Below are 18,367 nucleotides of genomic sequence, written 5' to 3'. Positions count from 1 at the left end.
TTAAACTCCGTGTGTAACCAGTGTTGTCACAATATGGATATGCAATGACACATTTCTAGGATTTTTGTGGCATGAACTCGTGTCACCAGCAATATTGTCTTGCAGGTTGAATGCAAATATATTTGGAGTTGTTAAACCAAGTGATAATTAAAAGAACACTTATAATTTCAATTTATTTCTTCCATTTTACAAATCCACTTTTGTGCTTTTCTCCATCCCATTCCAGACTATTTTCTTCTGAGAAATTTGACAGCTTCTAACAAAGGCACTGGATAGTTTTTCCATATCCTGCAGTCATCGACTTGCAATAATAAACTTATTGATTACCATTTTCTTTTGTGCTCAGAAATGTGGTAATGATCAAGAAACAGATCCCAAATCTGTGTCAGAATGGAAAGGGAGATAATTGGGACCAGCTGAATCTTGTAGTGGACGTTTAACCATTTGGAACCACAGGTCTGGAATTGGGCGCATCTCATTTACCCCCTGCAGTGACGCCTTGATTATTACTATTTTAAATAAAAGGTCCAGAAAATCGAGCAGAATTTAAGCTGCAAAAGCAAATGAATGTGTCCCATATATCTATAGTATATTATGCACAACAATGTTGAATTCCTATCCCATTAATAGTCAATTTTGGCTGGAAGGACCTATAACAAAAATTGAGTTTGTGGAGAAGTTAGGTTGTGGGCTGAAATAGATGCAGAATGATTTCCCAGCAAATGCAATCATACCCACATTGCGTTGAAACATGTAACTGATTAATTGGGTTAACTGAATACAATTTAAGGGTCATTATGAATTTGTGGAAATGTGATGAACAGTGTCACCTGTGGAATTGAATTTTGAAAGATAAATGCAAAAACTATTGAATAAATTACCGTCAGACTCATTTATTTTAAAGGTTTATGCAAAAAATATATTGGACCTCAATCAAAGTGCAGAGCTATTTTTGCCCACTGTTGGATCATGCTGGATGTCACAGGTAATTTTCTAATTAATGGTATGGAGGTGACATTAATGGGCTTGAAATGACCCAGGTGCTATCCAAAACATAGAAGGGCATTGCATGGGGAACTTTAGCAAGACAATAGAAGATATTATCTGCAGTGGGATTTATTAAGATGCTTGCAATTGTGGTTGAGTGGTAGAGAGTGGAAAAAAATTACAAATTGTACTGGAAGATATTTATGAATTGTAACACTTAATGACAGAGTTCCTAAATTGAATAAGCAGTCATTAAAGCATAGGGTTAATCTAATCAGAAGTTTATGGAAGAACAAATATCAAGGTAGGTTCTGAACTACATACACTAGTGAACTATCAGACTATTACTTGTAATCCAGTGTGAGGGCTGAAACATTGCTGTGCTTTGATGTAATATATTCTGAGCACATTTATGGCTCAGGCTTTGATGTGCTGTCTAGATTGTGCCATGGCCAGGGTGAGTTCTTTAACCTGTGTGGTGATGTTTTCAGAGAAATGTGGCTCCCTAATGTAATAGTTTATTTCTGCAACAGAGCAGAGAATTTGCTTCTGTTGAGAATATCCACAGAAAATTTGACAGCAGAATGGATGATTTGCTTAAGAAGGTATTCTTGGGTAATACATGCAACCACTCTCAAATTATGACCGACTGCGGTGTTATAAGCTTTACAAGAGTTATCCTTAATGCAATAACATAGTAAAGTATAATTAGAGAAGGATTCTGTAAATATTGAATTCATTTCCATGAGGAGAGGAAAAAGTCACTTTAGAATGAATTGAAAGGGTGTCTGCTCAGAAATTGGATTGCTCCAAACAAGAACCACAAATCCTGAGGTGAATGATTAATCAGCAAGTTTTCTTGCTGAGAAAACCTCGATTGAATTTTAAATTGTGATCTTTGTAAAATTATACAGACATCTTTTCAGTGTCTAACACTTTAACACTGTAAAGCAGCAGAGGTTGAGACAGTGATTGATTGAATATAACATGCCTGCTAGCACTTTGCAGTGTTGGATTACACCAGGGGTTCAAACCTTCTTCACTATGCCACACATTGGCTTGTGTTCTGTACTGTGCCTCTCTGCAAGAAGGTGGCAGAGAGAGAGGCATGGGGCAAAAAAGCAGCTTTTGGGCATCTTGACTCAGTTCAGCTTCTTGGAAGCCATCCAAGGAGAAGCAGACCACAGAGTGGGTAACTGGAAGTCACTTGGTCTCCTTGAATTTCTATGACTTCACCAGATAAATTAAGGTTAGAGCTCCTGTTGTTTGGCGTTTGAACCTCATTTGTGCTGATTTCAGCTGCAACTCTCTGACCTCTTGGGGAATGTAGGAACACAAAATAAAAACACACACAAATATAATCCTGACCATTGTTATAACAGAGCTCATCGACACCTGCTGCAGCAAGGCTAGTAGCCAGAAATAAATTAAGGAGGAATTCCTATGTCAAAAATTCAGCGTTCAAGCTGAAATAATTCACTATTGTACATTCAGTGAATAATAATATTTGGAACTGGTGCAGATCACTGAAAAGGTGTCTTGGATTTCATGGACCAAAATATTTACTTGTCCAAAATAAATAGGATAGGAAAATAGGAGGGAGAAATAATGTTGAAAATTAAATTATGTTGCATATATTCTAAAATGTGCTGCAACTGTTAGTGAACCATAGTCTTGACGAATCTTGGATTATCTCAATGCAAAAGCAAATTGGGTATTTGATCTAACAGCAAAAGATGTGCTGTCGATGTTGGAAATCTCAGAATCGAGTTTATTGTCTTGATCCGGTCATGAAATTTGTTGTTTTGCGGCAGCATTTCTATAAAATTACAATTTTGTAAGATTTATTAAAAAAAAAGGTGCAAAAAAAAGAGAGGGTGAGGTAGTCTCCAGAGCTTCATTGTCCATTCAGAAATATGATGCCAGAGTATTCAAAGCGGTTTTTGTAACATTGAGTACGCGTCTTCAGGCACCTGTACTTCTTTCCTGATAATTAAAAACTAAAGAATTACAGGTTGAGTACCCCTTATCCAAATATCTGGAATGATCCAAAACTTTTCTTTTCATGGACCCATAGCGTAATACATAAGAGTTCAGAAATCCCAATCAGAGAATGGGACGTAGCTGATATAAGAGTGCATTATTGAGTGTAGATTTTTCAATACATGTCTGCTTCAGTTAATTTGTGAATATTGTAAATGTTTGTACTGTAATGTGAATGCATGCACCTTTAGGTCTGAATGAATGAGTGCATTTTTAAATGGTGTTCCAAAATCCAAAAAAAAAATTGAAAATCCAAAACACTTCTGGTCCCATGCATTTTGGAAAAGGGGTACCCGGCCTGTATTAGAATTTTTCAACCACTCAGAAGAGACAAACAAATTCATACCATTCTGTCTGAAAATGGCACTAATGACAAATCTTGAAATAATTCATGTTAGTCTTTAAAAACATTTATTGTCCAACTCGCTTCTTCCATGGACAAGACTCAAACTTCAGTAGCACCATCTGGCTGGCACATGTCCTGAACATTCTCTCTTCCCTAATTTGGCCGCATTTTTCTCTGTGCATAGGGCACTGATGTTGGCGTTGTTAGACTGAGGAAATCCCTTTGGTTCACAGATCAATATTTACTTTGATCTTACCAAATTTCTCAAGCAATTTTTTGCACTTGTTTCTTTACAGTCATTGCTCATTGCAGTTGGTGTGACTAAAGATAGCTTTAGATATTTTTCTGTCCACAATAATGTTGATATTGAAATCCTTCCATGAAGGATATTACATTGGAAAATAAAAATTAATGCAAAACTAACAACAGGATGTCTGCTATGTAATTCAATTAAATCCGGAATGATCTTGCAACTCTGTGGTTTGCTTTGATGACACAGCAAACATCACTAACCCTATATTCTTCGATTGCCCTTAATAACTTAAAAAAATGTATTGTTCTGTTTTGAATGTACACAGCAACTAAGCCTTATCAGTCTTCTTCAGGAGAAAATTCCAAAGATTCACAATCCTCTTGGTTTCTTCCAACTCCAGTAACAACTGGTTTTAGCGTGCCATCCGGGGTAATATCACCCTTTCATTACTACTGTTAATCTCCAATTTTGTTTGTTTCAATTAAGTCATTTATTCTCCCAACCTTAAACTCTAAGCCTTGGTCTGCTTCATATCTTCTCAAAGGACAACCCCCACAACCATGATGCATATTCATTCAAATGTGAACATGCCAGAACCTTGTGTAATTTGAGTAAGACATTTTAATTTTAGTACTCAAACTCACTTGTTCGATAAATGTCCTCAGGCCTTACTGGTTAACTTGTAGCGTTTTATGTACAAGGAAACTGTTGGAACCAAGGGGTTGTAATCATGGAAAAGATGCCTACGTACTATTCATTATGTATTCATTAATCCATTGCTATGTAACAATTTACTATTTACTTCAATTATACTGTTTAAGGGAAATATTAATGCAATTAAGTAACAGCCACAGTATGTAGAAAAGTTGGCTGAGTACAGTATGTGTAGAATTTGCTGACCCCAAATACAAAGAGAGAAAATACTTTCTTCCCCAAGGTTACACTAAAACAACAGAATGTTCTGGCCTGGGAGATTAAGATGGCAGAGCAGAAAATTGATTGAGATAAATTTTATGCAAGGAGTCTATCAAAGAAAGCCAACTCTTGTTCAGTGTAATAGTGTTGATCTATATAAACAGAAGAGACTGGACAGTAGGAGTCAGTCTTGGGAATAGCTCACTGAGAAGGTGACCTATGAACTCCCTAGAGCTCTGTTAAGCTTTATTCTTGTGCTATGATTGTGAAACCGGATACCTTCTCCTATCACTTCATTCAACGAGCAGCTGGACTCAGACGACATATAGACCAAATTGAGGGTAGGGTAAAGCCAGAGTCCGACAAAACCCAGACCCTCAAATACCAACACCTTTCAAAATATCAGTAATTCTAATTATTGACACTCTTGGCTTATCAGTGGTCTCCCTACATTTATGAATTTATAAATAATTCCATCTGTTTTAGAGGGTCATGATCAAGATCAATGGGCTTTGGCAATGTATCCATCTTTTGTTTGTCATTTCAAATAGAAAATCTGCCAATTTCAATCAATTTCTACCCAAATATCTATTTGTTGATATAGTGCTCTTGTAAGTTTACAGTAGTTTTACTTAAGTACACATAAGTGTTTTCTTGAAGGTGGAACTAAATCAAAATTGTTTCTAATTCTATCCTTGGGACATCATAATCCAAGGAAAGTGATGGTGAGTTGTGAAGAATGATGATTTTCAAAGTTATATAAAATTGAAGATTTCATTGGAGATGGTAAAATAGTATTATGCAGATAATTTACTCATCTAAATTGACCATTATAATAGTACTTTCAGCAGTAATACATCTGATCCTTCAGAACATCTATGGTCCAAGACATTAGTGTAAAAAGCAATGCTCAGGGATATGGAAAGAATTATCCTTGCGTCTAAAGAATTGCCTAATGAATTCTGCAGAAGAAAATCTGGCCAAAAATGAATTTCCACCCCTTTTGATTGTGCTAAATGGACCACCTGGGAATGTCAGCATGGAGTATCATACTCTGTTTCTAAAATTTGTTCTGTTGAAATGCCTCAGATCAGAAATTGATTTCTCAGCCTGTATTCTCTTAATAGGGACCCAGTGGTTTTCTACCTGCCTTGGACTGAAAAATCAGAAACTCTTCAAGTCCCTAAACATGCCTTTCATGTGCTTCATCCAAGGTGATTCCTCGTACAAAAGAACAGGATTTACAGTTTACCTGCAATGTCCTTCACCTGGTGACCTTGTATATAAGCCCGGGGGGGGGATCCCTTTCTCCTCATTCTGGCCTAGGCTGGTACAGAGCCAAGACCAAGGCCTCAGCCTAGCTGTATACCAATCTATTAAAACTAGTGTTTAACCTGCACTCTCCCTCGTGTGGTTTGATGCGAGTAGCCTACACCTTCAATCTTTTATTGTATTGTTGAAAATGTTATTTTATGTCCTCTAGTTCTTGTCCCTTTCAAAATGGGAACAATTCATTTCAATCTGAACTGTCCAAATACTTCAAATTTTTTTTAACCAGTTTTGAGATTCCTTCTCCATGTCCTGTGATCCAAGCCCTAAATTGCCCAGTCAACTCAGAACCCTTGACACTGAAATTATCTTGGTAAATCTTTTCTGTTGCCTCTTAAGGCCTTCTATCTTTCCTAAAATGTGGAGACAGAACTGGACATTTTACTCCACTATAATAAAACGGGATTGATTTTTTAAATAGGTTTTTGCTGTAATTTGCTGGCAGGAGAATGGCTCCTAGAGCTCAGAGGCATTTAACTAGGGATTAGCATTATCCGTTAAACAGTCAAGTTTGTGGACAAGATTGTTTTTTTGGTAAAACCATTGCTTTGTCATGTTTATTCAAAACCCTTTCTGCAGTTACTGTTTGGTCAATGGGGTATCTCTCAGTTTAACTATGAAACCAAGGTAGTATCTAGAAGATCCTTATAACTAATTATAATGATGCTCAATCTGGTTGCGGATGCTGGTGAACCATTTCACATCCTGAATGAACAGAGCTGCTGGAGAAACTCAGAAGTTCACGCAGCATCCATGGGTAGAAATGTCAGTCAATATTTTGAGTTGGGATCTTTTTAGACTCGATAAAGTCAAGTACTGGCTACGTCATTCAATGTTTATATAATGTTTCTGTTTTCTCTACGGTACTCATACTTGGCACAATATAAGAAAATCAATACTGAGCCCCTCTCACATCTCTGAATGCCATGTTGTCTATTATAATCTTCAAAGAAGAACAAAAAGCTCTCCTGGTCAAAATGTTTCTATCCATCAGCATTATTAAATTTGCTTCAAATATTTGTTTTGTGTTATCTCAGAGTTTCTCCAAAATTTGCCTATGCATAAACATTAGTTGTAGTTCTAAATAATTTGTCAGCTGGGAACCATTCATAAATTATGTTCAAGGATCCCTTTATTGCCACATAAAAATATGTACAAATGTATGATGCATTATATACTTCAACTTTCATCTGCCATTAGGGAAACCAAGAGTTGTCATGAGCATTGCCTGGCACCCGAACAATAAGAAGCAAAAGAGAGTCTCTTCATAGACACTGGGTGTCTATAGATTTGCCTCCAGTGCTCCCAGAGCCTCTGCAGCTCCTCTGACCGTTGGCGGCCTGAGCTCCAGGCCCAAGCGTGATCTGATCAGGAAATCTTCAAGGGCCAAGGCCCTTCTTGCCCTCAGCATCCTTGTGAATCTCAATTCCAATACCTGGTTCCATGACCTAGTCTCTTGCAGCCTGTGTGAGTCCTTTGACCGCAAGTTGCCAGCAGTCTGCGTGAGTCCTTTAGCTGCTGAGCCCCTTGCTGGTCCGCTGCCACGATTGCCTTCTGTGCTAAACCACTGTTGTGCTATGATTGGCTGCTGCCGGCTGGACATACCTCCCAAGACCGATCTTACCCATAGCCCTTTGCATGCACCCCATTCCACTCTGCCTTGATCAGTCAATGAGGTGGATGGCTATTAGAACATCAGAAATAGAAGCAGGAGTAGGACATCCAGTCTCTAGTTAATAAAAGTTATCAGTTTCACAACTTCAGTCTTTTGTGATTATCGACGGTGCGTCACCTTCCTTACAGGATTGTCTTCCATGCTTCTCAACGGAGCGTGCTCTCCCTGAGTCTGCAACCCCTCATGGCATGCTGCCTAGCTATCTTGGGCACAGGCCTTTGTGGTTGCAGGATTTAAAAAAAAACACCGGGGCTCCTTTTAATAGGCTCTTTAAAGCATCTACGGAGCCATCAGTATCAGCACTGGGAAGTAGGACCCTGCAGAGCATCCCTAGGTCTCCACTTCCCGCTCTCGGTTTTCTACTGCTACCACAACAGCTCTAGTTGCTCTGCCATATTCTCATTGCTTTCATAATTCTTCCTTTTGCTTTTGTTTTTCCCCCAAAGTGTAAATATAACAACACCTTTTTAAGCTTATTCCCTTCCACACATTCTAATGAAACCCAATTCATTCGACCAGCTTCTATTCAAACTCAAGGTCTTTAATGTGGAACTCTGGGTTAATTTTTTGCTGGACCCTTTATGGCTGATGGAGACTCGCATGGAGCTGGTACAAAATGGGAATTCGTGGGCAGTCTGCAATTTTCTTTCCTCAATGACTTGCAAATTTCCAATTTGACTAAAAGCATTCTCTTCCATCTTCATTCTTCAATCATTACTTCATTCAATAATATTCTGACTTTCGATGCCTAAACTTGCCACCATATAATTATCATTACCACTTCTTTTCAAACTTCCTGGTATGCTATGAGTCTTAACCCTTCAATTTGTTTTTTTTAATGAAAAGAAATGCTAATTGTTCTATATTCACAAATAACAATGTCATTATGGACTTTTCATCATGAACGAACACCCCTTGACAGTGAAAGTAGACAGACAAGGCTGTGTTTTGAGGAGGGAGGGAGGAGAGGAAAGATGCTGAAGAACACACTGAAGCCTCTTGTGTATTTTCTAAAATTGTCAATAAGATGAGATTCAAGCTGAAAGTGTACACTTAAAGATATCCATAACTATATGGAGCGCACTGATTGAATGTATATTGCTCGTATATATATTTATAAATATAGATGTTTGGAATTTCACTTCCTGATGCATTAGCTCTGTGTTTGTCCATGCAAGTAATTTGTCTACATTGCCTTAATTTTTGTAAACTGCATTCTCACAAGCCAAATATAAATTTATTTGAACTTTTAGACATAAAACACAAAAGCTTTTGTAAAGAGGGCCTTTAGCATTAGATAAGGTAATTCTGTGGTTGTGCACCATCCTCCTGCATTTCAACAGTTAAGTTGCTTCTTATATCACTTTCTTAGTCCACTTTTTAAACAAACCCAAATGCTTGAACTGTGGTTTCCAACTAAGGTCGCCAAATGCATTCTAAATTGAGCCTATGTTATTCTACTGACCTTTTCGTATTGTACAGTGCAACCACTGACATAACATTTAGCACAGGTACATCCGAGAGTTTCAACACCTGTACATGGTAGTAAAGTATCAAAGTTCATATGGATACATCTTAGAATCTTGTGAAATATCATAGAAGAAATTGAAGGTGCTCTAGACATTATTGATAAAGTTCCAAAAGAGTGATATAATATTATCCATGCGTTATTGGCAATGATCCATTCCATTCTTTGAAATGGATGACCTTTAAAAGAGGATTCCCAGCAACATCATTGCTTAAAAATTCATTATTCCCAGAAAAGGTGGATGGATAAAATTGGACCAAAATCGCAGACTGGTCACTGGAAATATCAATAATGCAGGAGTAGCAAGTTTCCATGTTCACTGAACTAAACTTTAACACTCCATACCCTTCCTGTGTGAATTTTGCCATAGCAGATTTTGTGCAGTAAATGAAGTCTAGCATTGGCACAGACCCAGATCCAGAGTCTGTAGTTAAAAACTAAACTTTATGGGTTGCACATACATGACTGACCCAGTGCTGACCAGAAAGCAGATTGAGAATGGTGATGCTAACTTGTGAGACATCCAGGAACCAAGTTCAAATTCCATACTAATAATTGTTCAGTTAAAACAAAAATAAAGAGACCTTGTCATGATGACAGCTGTTTTTTTTTTAAAATCTAGTTGATTTGCTGCCTTCAGGGAAGGAAATCTATCAACCTTACCTGGTCTAACTCCAGATTCTCCAGTGGCCTCTTAAATAGCCTAGCATGTTACTCAGTTTAAGAGCAATAAAGTAAATAATAGATTTGCAAGGGAGGCTGGTAAATGCATTTATAAAATAAGAATGTTGATGAGCGGGTGATGGTGTAAAACAGCAGATTTCCTAATGGAAGTTGATAGGAATCAGAACAGAATGGTCAGTATTGCATTAGATGTTGTGACAAGTAGATTATTGGTGTGAAATGGGTTCTCTATAATTGAGGTTTTAAGTTGAAGTGTTTGATTGTGATGAGCTATCATTCTGCGTCGGACACTTGAAGTGAAAGTTGCTTTTTTTTTCCTATTGTCCATTTTTGTTTTAAAAATGTCCATATAAAAGTTGAAGGCATGGCCCGCATGTGATTTCAACAGGGGTGATTATTCTCAACAAATTATATAAAATAATTTGAGGAGATGACAATATGGCAGAAATATTGTGTACATGGATTCAAGGAATATGTTTGCAAAATGGATACATGCTCAGTTATGAGAAACATGGAGTTAAAAAGTTTTTTTTTTAAAAAACATTATTTAGATAAGAGAAAACAGGAAATATGAGTGAGCATTTTATGTTTGTATAGATTTACAAAAATTTAAAAAATGGAAGTAGGAGTCCAATGTTCAGCCTGTTCCTCTGTTGAATATGAGTAATGTTTCCTTAGCACTATATCTTATCCTTGGATTTCCACAGGGATTAGTTTGAAGACTATTTCTGGCTGGTCAAAATGGTATTTGATTGATTGTTGGGTGTTGAGATGTTCAGTGTTGATTGGTGAAGGTCCCTTGAAGAGCATTAAGATCTCCACTTGCTACATTTTTGTAACAAACTTTGGATTTCTATTGGCAAGCTTGAGCTAATTTTCTCAATACATCAGGCCTTGAACATAGGAAACAGGAAGGAATAGCACAACAGAATATTTTCTGCCACCTGGTTTGGAAACGGTTTAAACACTGAGCAATGGGATTGAAGATCTAAAATGCTTAAATCAGTTTCAAAATTGATCCCTGATGTATTGTGGTGGGAAAGGAGAGAAGGAGTGGAATGGGGTCATATGGTCTCAAGTTTAAAGAAATTAAGTTGAGCATTTTTCTGAAATTTGGAAAATTTAATTGAGCTTGAGTGATGACATGCCCAAAATAATTTATTTACCTCTGTGGGAGAATCTGGACTTGGGTCGCCTTTGTAGAATACAAGTCAAATGGGGTTTGAGTGAAGAATTTTGTTGATTCAGGAGATTGAAAATTTTCTGAATGACCCAGGATGCTCAGTTCACAAAGTGCCGGAGAAAGTCAGGCCACAGAATGTTCATAGGAAGCAAAGCTATACCATCAATGTTTCGGTCCTGAACCTTTTGTCAAGGTAGGAAAAAAAGCAGACACACACCTGAATTAAAAAGGTGGGGGAGGGGGGGAGGAGGGAAAGAAGGGGTGAGGGAGGAGCACAGGCCAATAGGCAAGAGGTTATTGGTGAATATGGGTTGGAGGACAGAAGAGGAAAAAAAAAGCTCAGAAGTGATGGGGGAGCGGGGTAGCTCTCTGAATGGAGAGGGAAGGCGGTGGGAAGCTGGAGGAAGGGAGAGAGAGAGAGAGAGATCAATGAAAATGCCATCTGATTGAAGGGTGTGCAAACAGAATATTAGTTATTGTTCCTCCAATTGGTGGGTGGCTTTGGTTTGGCAGTGCCCGAGGCCATGTACAGACATGTCGGTGTTGGAATGGTGTGTGGAATTTAAATGGTTCTCACTATTGCAGTAGACCAAGCCGAGGTGCCCAACGAAACAATCTCCCAGTTTGTGCCAGATTCTCTGATGTAGCAGAAGCCACGATGCGGCGCACCAGATTGCAGTAGATGACACCTGCAGATTCATAAGTGTTGCTTCGCTTCGAACGTGAGGGTGTTAAGTGTAGCATTTCCTGTGATCTCAGAGGTAAATACCAAGCAGGCAATTAGTGGGAAGGGATGAGTGGTCGATGAATCCCTGAGGGACAGGTCCCTGCCGAAGGCAGAAAGGGGAGGAATTTCTAGGTGGCAGAAATTGTGAAGGATAATGTGTTGGATTTTGAGGCTGGTGGAGTGGCAGGTGAGGACAAGGGGAATTCTGTCCTTTGTTGTCTCTAGGGGTGGAGGGCCCAGGGCAGATGTGCGGGGAAATAAAGGAGATGCATTGTGGAGGGCTGAGTTGATGGCAGTAGAGGAAGAGCCACTTTTTTTAAGGACATCTCCAATGATCTGGAATGGAAGACGTCATCCAGGGAGCAGCTGAGATGGAGACAGAGGAGTTGAGAGAAGTTTCTAGTTGCTCCAATAAAAAAGTATTTTAAGAAATCAGAGATGTGAAATGGAACAAGGTGTGAAAGGGCAGCTAACATAAAAGAGGTAATCAGCCCACAGACTGTGGGAGTCGTTCAACCATAAACTGCCAACAGCCCATATTGTGTTTGGGACCTTTAGCCCCTGTAGGGTCATCTCCCAAGCTTCTCCTTCTCAATGGTTTGGGGGGGGGGGGGGGGGTGGGGGTTGATCTCCCTGCTTTTGGTGCCTTGTGCCAGAGCACTGCATCCCAAGGTTTGCAACCCTTTGTGGTACGCTGCCCAGCATAGACACCTCCATCTTGGGCACAGACCTCATTGTTGCAACATGTTTTATTTTTTAAAAAATGTCAGCTCCTCTAGCAGGCCTTTGGAAACCTGTACAGACTTCAGGACCAGACAGTAGGACCTTGAAGAGCAGTGCTGTGTTCCGCTCGCTGCTCATTCGGGCAGTGCAGCCATTTTTTTTTTGAAGAGCCGTTTTCGAGGACTAAATTGACTCATCCTTTCTCCATATGTTGCAATGTACAGGGTTACATTACTGAAACTTGCAGTGGGTAAGAGTATGGAGGTTACACACGAACGTGGATCTGTGCAGTAGAATATGTATAACAATATCTTTGCCTGGTGTAAATTAATTACAAGAGATTATAGTTAGAATAACCGCCACAATATTCTGTAGCGGGGCTTCATCCATTTACTTGTGATGCCTCAACTGTGAGCTGACAACAGCACATTGAGCGAAGTTGGCAAAAAGAGTCCATATGAGAGAGCATTTTTACATTTTGGAACCAAACAGATGGCAATGAATAGTGGAAAGTCTAAGAATGAGGTTTAAATTAAAGTTAGTGAAAGCAATGCCAAATCGGGTACATGAAGGGAACAAAAAGTAGAGATTTAAAATAAAAAGACACACAAAAAAAAACACACCACCAATCAACAGTCAGCAGTTGTCAAGCTATTAAGTGGATATTTGTCCATCTGAATATATGACGCAAGTTGAGTGCATCTGTCAGTCCTTTCAATACTCCTTGGTGTGTTTCCATGGTAAAGCTGCCAGGCATCTAGTTCACAAAACTCTTGTTAGAGTAGCTCTACTGAGACAGAAACCTTTGTATATAAATATTTAATCTGACTTCTGCCCCCATTTGAAGTTGTTAAAACATTTGGAGATAAGTAGCAGGGAGAACCATTATTCTCAGCTGCTATTTGGTGGCAAATCTTAGCCCATTAATGGTGTTTAAAACCTGGGCCAGAGCTTACTGGTACAGATCTCATCTGCAATTCTTGTTGTAGGACTCCTTCGTACATATCCCAAAACCAATTGGCTGGATCAAAGTTTCCTCGATTCCAGTGGTGTGACTGGGAGGAGACAGGACCTCCAGAGATGCACTGAAACTTTGCTCAGAATTCCCCCAAAGGTTTCACTGTTGACAAAGCACCACCTAGTCTCTCTGACATTCAGAGATACAGAATATTACTTTAAATTTTAAATTTAGACATATAGCACAGTAAGAGGCCCTTCCAGCCCAGGAGCTCATGCTGCCTATACACACCAATATTATATAAATATTTATAAAAATAAAAATGAAATTAGTTGAAGTACATTTTTTTTTAAAAATTGGTATTTAAATGAAGCCATAGCAATTACAGGAAAAAAAATCAAACCTCTGCTGCCTTCTTCACAGTCCCATAATCCCCAATGAAATCAATGGGGTAACAGATCTCTCACCAGCTCAAACTTCTTTCTGATACCTCAGTTGAAACTGGTAATTGGCTTTCAGATAAATGCTGGGGAATATCACATTTGGACTCTGCTTTACTTTAAGGGGAAGCAAAACTAATAAGTTAAGAACATTGGAAATGGAAGCAAGAATAGACCATGTGGCCCCTCGTTTATCCACCATTCAATAAAATCAAGGCAAATCTGATCAACCTTTTGATTCTCCGTATTGCTGTCTTTTCCCTAAAATCTCATTACTATATAAAAACAAAAATTTCTATCTCACCCTTGAAGATATTTGATTTGGTCTCCACAGAGTAGAATAGAACATTTGAAAGAATCTCAGCTTTGAAAGAAATAATTTTCACCTCCATTTTAAATGGATGTCCCCTTATTTTGAAACCAGATTCCCCACAACTGAAATCATCATTTCAGTATCTACCCTTTTAAATTGCGTTGTTCAGAATATCACTGACTCATTGACTCTTATCAATCCATGCCTGACAAGCATTTCTCCTCAAGTTCATCAAACCAAATCATCAGTTCTTGCTACTTGATAACAAACTGTTGAACCATTATTTTTGTTGGATTATGCTCACAGATAACCCATGTCTCATTTGATTGGGGGGGTGGGGGTGGCGGGGGAAATCTTTAAAATAAATGTAGATGCTGGAAATCTAAAACAAAACAAAATTCTGGTACTTTTTGACCAGGCCAGGCTGCATATCTGTGAAAAGAGAAACCGTAAAATTGCAGGCCCTGAGTCCTTCACTTGGACTTGGAAGGAAAAGACACAGTTTGTTTTGGGTAGCAGAGAAAGTGGTAGAGGTGGGGGTGGGGGGGGGGGTGCAGAAAGAGTGAAACAAAGTAAACATCTTTGGTGTGAAACCAAATGGTCAATTTCAAGTGGCTAAGATCCAATTAACCTTTGTTTTTTTTGTAATACTTTGTCAATGGTAAGGTTGTGGAATATGCCCTGACTAATTAAAACTGGGATCAAAATGATTACAGGCAGAAATGACCAATTCTGATGCAAACAGAGAGAATGTACGAAAATCTCAAGTTAATCACAGATGCTGAGTGATACCAGCATTTTCTGTTCATAGAGAGTAAGTTCACTAACCAAAATGTTAATTGCCTTCGAAAATTGAAAGAATATTTGGTGTGAATAACTGACAACAGCAGATTTAACAAGTTCTACCAAAAGAGAAAAACGTATCGAAGCCACTCTGAAATTTTACAAACTTTAATCTGGTCAAAGTTTTTTTTTGGTGTCTGTGATGTGACAGTTGCAATGTTGGTACTAAGTAAAGCTGTTAAACACCATCTTGGCAGTTACAAATTCCAATCTGCTCTTTTTGTACAATAACTGGGGTGGCCATTTCAATGTCTTGGATAAATGCAAATGTACAGTTTTGGGTACAACATCACTGATACTTTGAAAGTGGACAAGAGAAATCAAAGATCGAGGTATTCAGTGCTCTAAAATGTGAACAATTTAATGTAATATTACTATTTAAAATATCTTGACCAGGGAAGAAACATGTAAAATAAAATATGACAACCAAAGAATGTTAATAAACATTTTTAATGGAAAAGGTTCAACAGTTTTTTTTAAATCCGAGGTTCCAATAAGTGCATCAGATCCAATAAAAGCCAAGCCATTTTCTTCTACGGAAATAAATTTGCAAACAGGCAAGAAAATTAAAGAAAGAGAAGCTCTGTCATTAATAGTTTTAGACAGTTAAAATAGTTGCGTTAATTGTGTGGTTGAGGGAAAATTTCTATTTTGGATCATAGGTTTCATTCTCAAAAAAAGAGCAAACGGTGTCTCTTACTGTCAGAAATCTTCCAAACTTGTGGAAACCTGTCACCTTTCAATGAAGAAAACTTGCCTAAAAACTGCAAGTATAATCCCTTGAACCATGAAGTAAGAGGGGTTCTAGTATTAAGGTACCTTATTTTTACTTTTTTGTGATTATTGGAGATCAGTTAATCCTTATTAAACTAAATATGGTGTGTGCAGAGTTCTCCAAAGACACAATTGATATTTAAAATAAATTGGTATTAATATTGCAAATGGGTTTGTTACTTCTAAGATCCAAGTTGTACGTTAAATCCAGGCTCACTCTCAGCTGGGTGCCAACTTTATTTTCTGCAAACCATATTTCTATTTTTGTAAATATTTGTTTGAAAATATCAGAATTTAACATGGATTCTCTTTCTGGTTTATGTATTTGTATGCTTCTCCCTGTATGTGATGACATTGTGTTCCTTTAGCAATATGTTATTTAATTTTCAGAGCTGATGCTGTTATTAAAATGATAAGCAGTGTCGTAATAAAGAAGAATCAATGATTGCACTCATTGGCTGCAAAGGAGTATGTTGAATGAGATATTGACATTTTTGGAAATGAGCTTGGACATGATATAGGTACATAAATCTCATGCTTTGGTTTAAAGTAATGAAGTAACAAGTAATTTGTCTTCATTTGCTTTTACAATTCAGCAGCAGGAATGGAATAAATCATTTAAGGAACATCACATATCAGTTTTCATTCATCTTAACTCTTTTAATCCTGCAATTCCATTTCTTAAAGCTATTTGCTGAAAAATGTATTGCATAAAAATAATCTAAACCCCCAACAATGTTAGTGGAATTAGAGATCTGTTTACTGTAAGTAAAATTCTGAAAAAAAGATGTGATAAGATATCTGTTTGGATGCAATTGGTAGTTGAATGTAAATTGCAATCAAAATTGAGCTACTTTTCATGAGAGCTTTCTATTTTTTGTTTAAATTACTACTGAAACCTATCTGCACACCTGCCCAGAACTAGTGCAATGGGGATGCATATCAAAATGCATTATTTTTTTTATTGCTTGACACATTTGAGTGTGATCTTAAAAAGTTAATGAAATAACAGAAGGTGGATTGTGACAAACAGTTGATGTTGCAGGTATGGAAATTGGAAAGACATTTTATAAAGTACTATATATTTGTCATCAAGTCCTTGAAATAAAAGGAAATGTCGTGCGGATTTGAAAATAAAATTGACAGAATAGGAAAGAATTGGATGGTATTTTTCAGAGTGGTGGGAACGGTCCAGCCCAGGTTTCCCAGGAATTGATACCACCACTTTTCTGAACATATTATTAATGGTTCTAAAGGAAACAGTTTTCATACCCAGAGATGGCACAAAACATGGGATTGTAGTGACTGGTGACGTAGCAGGTTATGAGGAGCTATAAACAGCTGAGTGACTGCGGCAGGCAAAACTTCCTGTTGAGAAGTGTGAACCAATATATTTCAATAGTTTAATGAGAAGGGACAATAAAAACTAGAGGGCATGACTCTAAAAGGGGTAAAGCCTGAAGGGCCCAGGCCTGAAATGTCGGTTACCCTTTATTTTCTATGGATACTCTGTGACCTGCTGAGTTTCTTCAGCGTGTTTGTGCATTTGCACACAATCCCAGCATCTACAGATTGCGCATTTAATAAATGAGTGCTAATTTAGTACCTTGGGCATACTCTCTGCTTTCCTTTTTTTTTGGGTCTTTGAATGACCCCAACACTTCTCTCACCAAAGTGATTGAATATTTTGTATTCCATTTTAGTTTTTTTTAATGCAGGTCTTGTCTCTTTTTATTCTCCTCTTATTTCCTTTATTGTAATCCTGTAGAGCTCGTCAAAGGAACCAAAGGCTTGTTGATCCAAACCAAGGCTTTTATTAGCAAAAGACAGGAGCTCTTCACAGGTGGCCGACTAGTCCGGAATGATCTGACCTGGGTAGGGACACAACCCTTTAAGGCCCAGACAATAGGCGTGGCTTAGCTCTCAGCCAATCGCGTATCTAAGTCTAGATACAGTAACTATATACACTATGTACATTGGTGATAGATCTGTACTATCACAAATCCCTCTTTAAACTTTCTGCATTCATCCTGGTTCAGACTTATGCCAACAACGTGACATCTGTAGTGTTTTTTTTGTTCATCCACTGGGTCGAATTCCTCTCTCATAGAATTTTATCCAAATAAAATGTCTCCACCTTTGAAGACCTCACATTGCTTAATTCAAGTCTTTCCTACCAGGGTTTGATTACAAACTATGCAGGCCAGCACTCTTTCCAGCCTATTCCAACTGGATATACCTTAATCGACTATTTGTAACCTGGAATGATATGTAACCCCGCCCCCCTCTTCCCCACCACCCCCCCCCCCCCCCCTACACCACTAATACAAGCCTTGTGATATTTTAATCATTCTTTTCTCAATGTTCTCTCAGTAATTCTTGCTCTGGATTCAGTGCTACTTCAATGCAGGGAAGTTGCTTCTACCAAATTGACTGGGAAATTTGCAAATCGCAAATTTAAAAATGCAATTTTGTTTGAGTTTTACATTGCAACCTGATAGTTTTGTACTAAAAGATAACAGGTTATCTCTATATTTAGTGGGTTAATTGATTTGGGCACTGCATTCTGATGGGATTTGACCTTTTATGCCACACTTTACTGAGGTCTTCAACATGTCATTGCAGTCTATTGTCCCTGCCGGTTTT

This window comes from Narcine bancroftii, chromosome 13, assembly GCF_036971445.1.
Source record: "Narcine bancroftii isolate sNarBan1 chromosome 13, sNarBan1.hap1, whole genome shotgun sequence".
NCBI lineage: Eukaryota > Metazoa > Chordata > Chondrichthyes > Torpediniformes > Narcinidae > Narcine > Narcine bancroftii.
The sequence above is the reverse complement of the archived record's forward strand: the minus strand, read 5'-3'. Positions refer to the sequence as shown.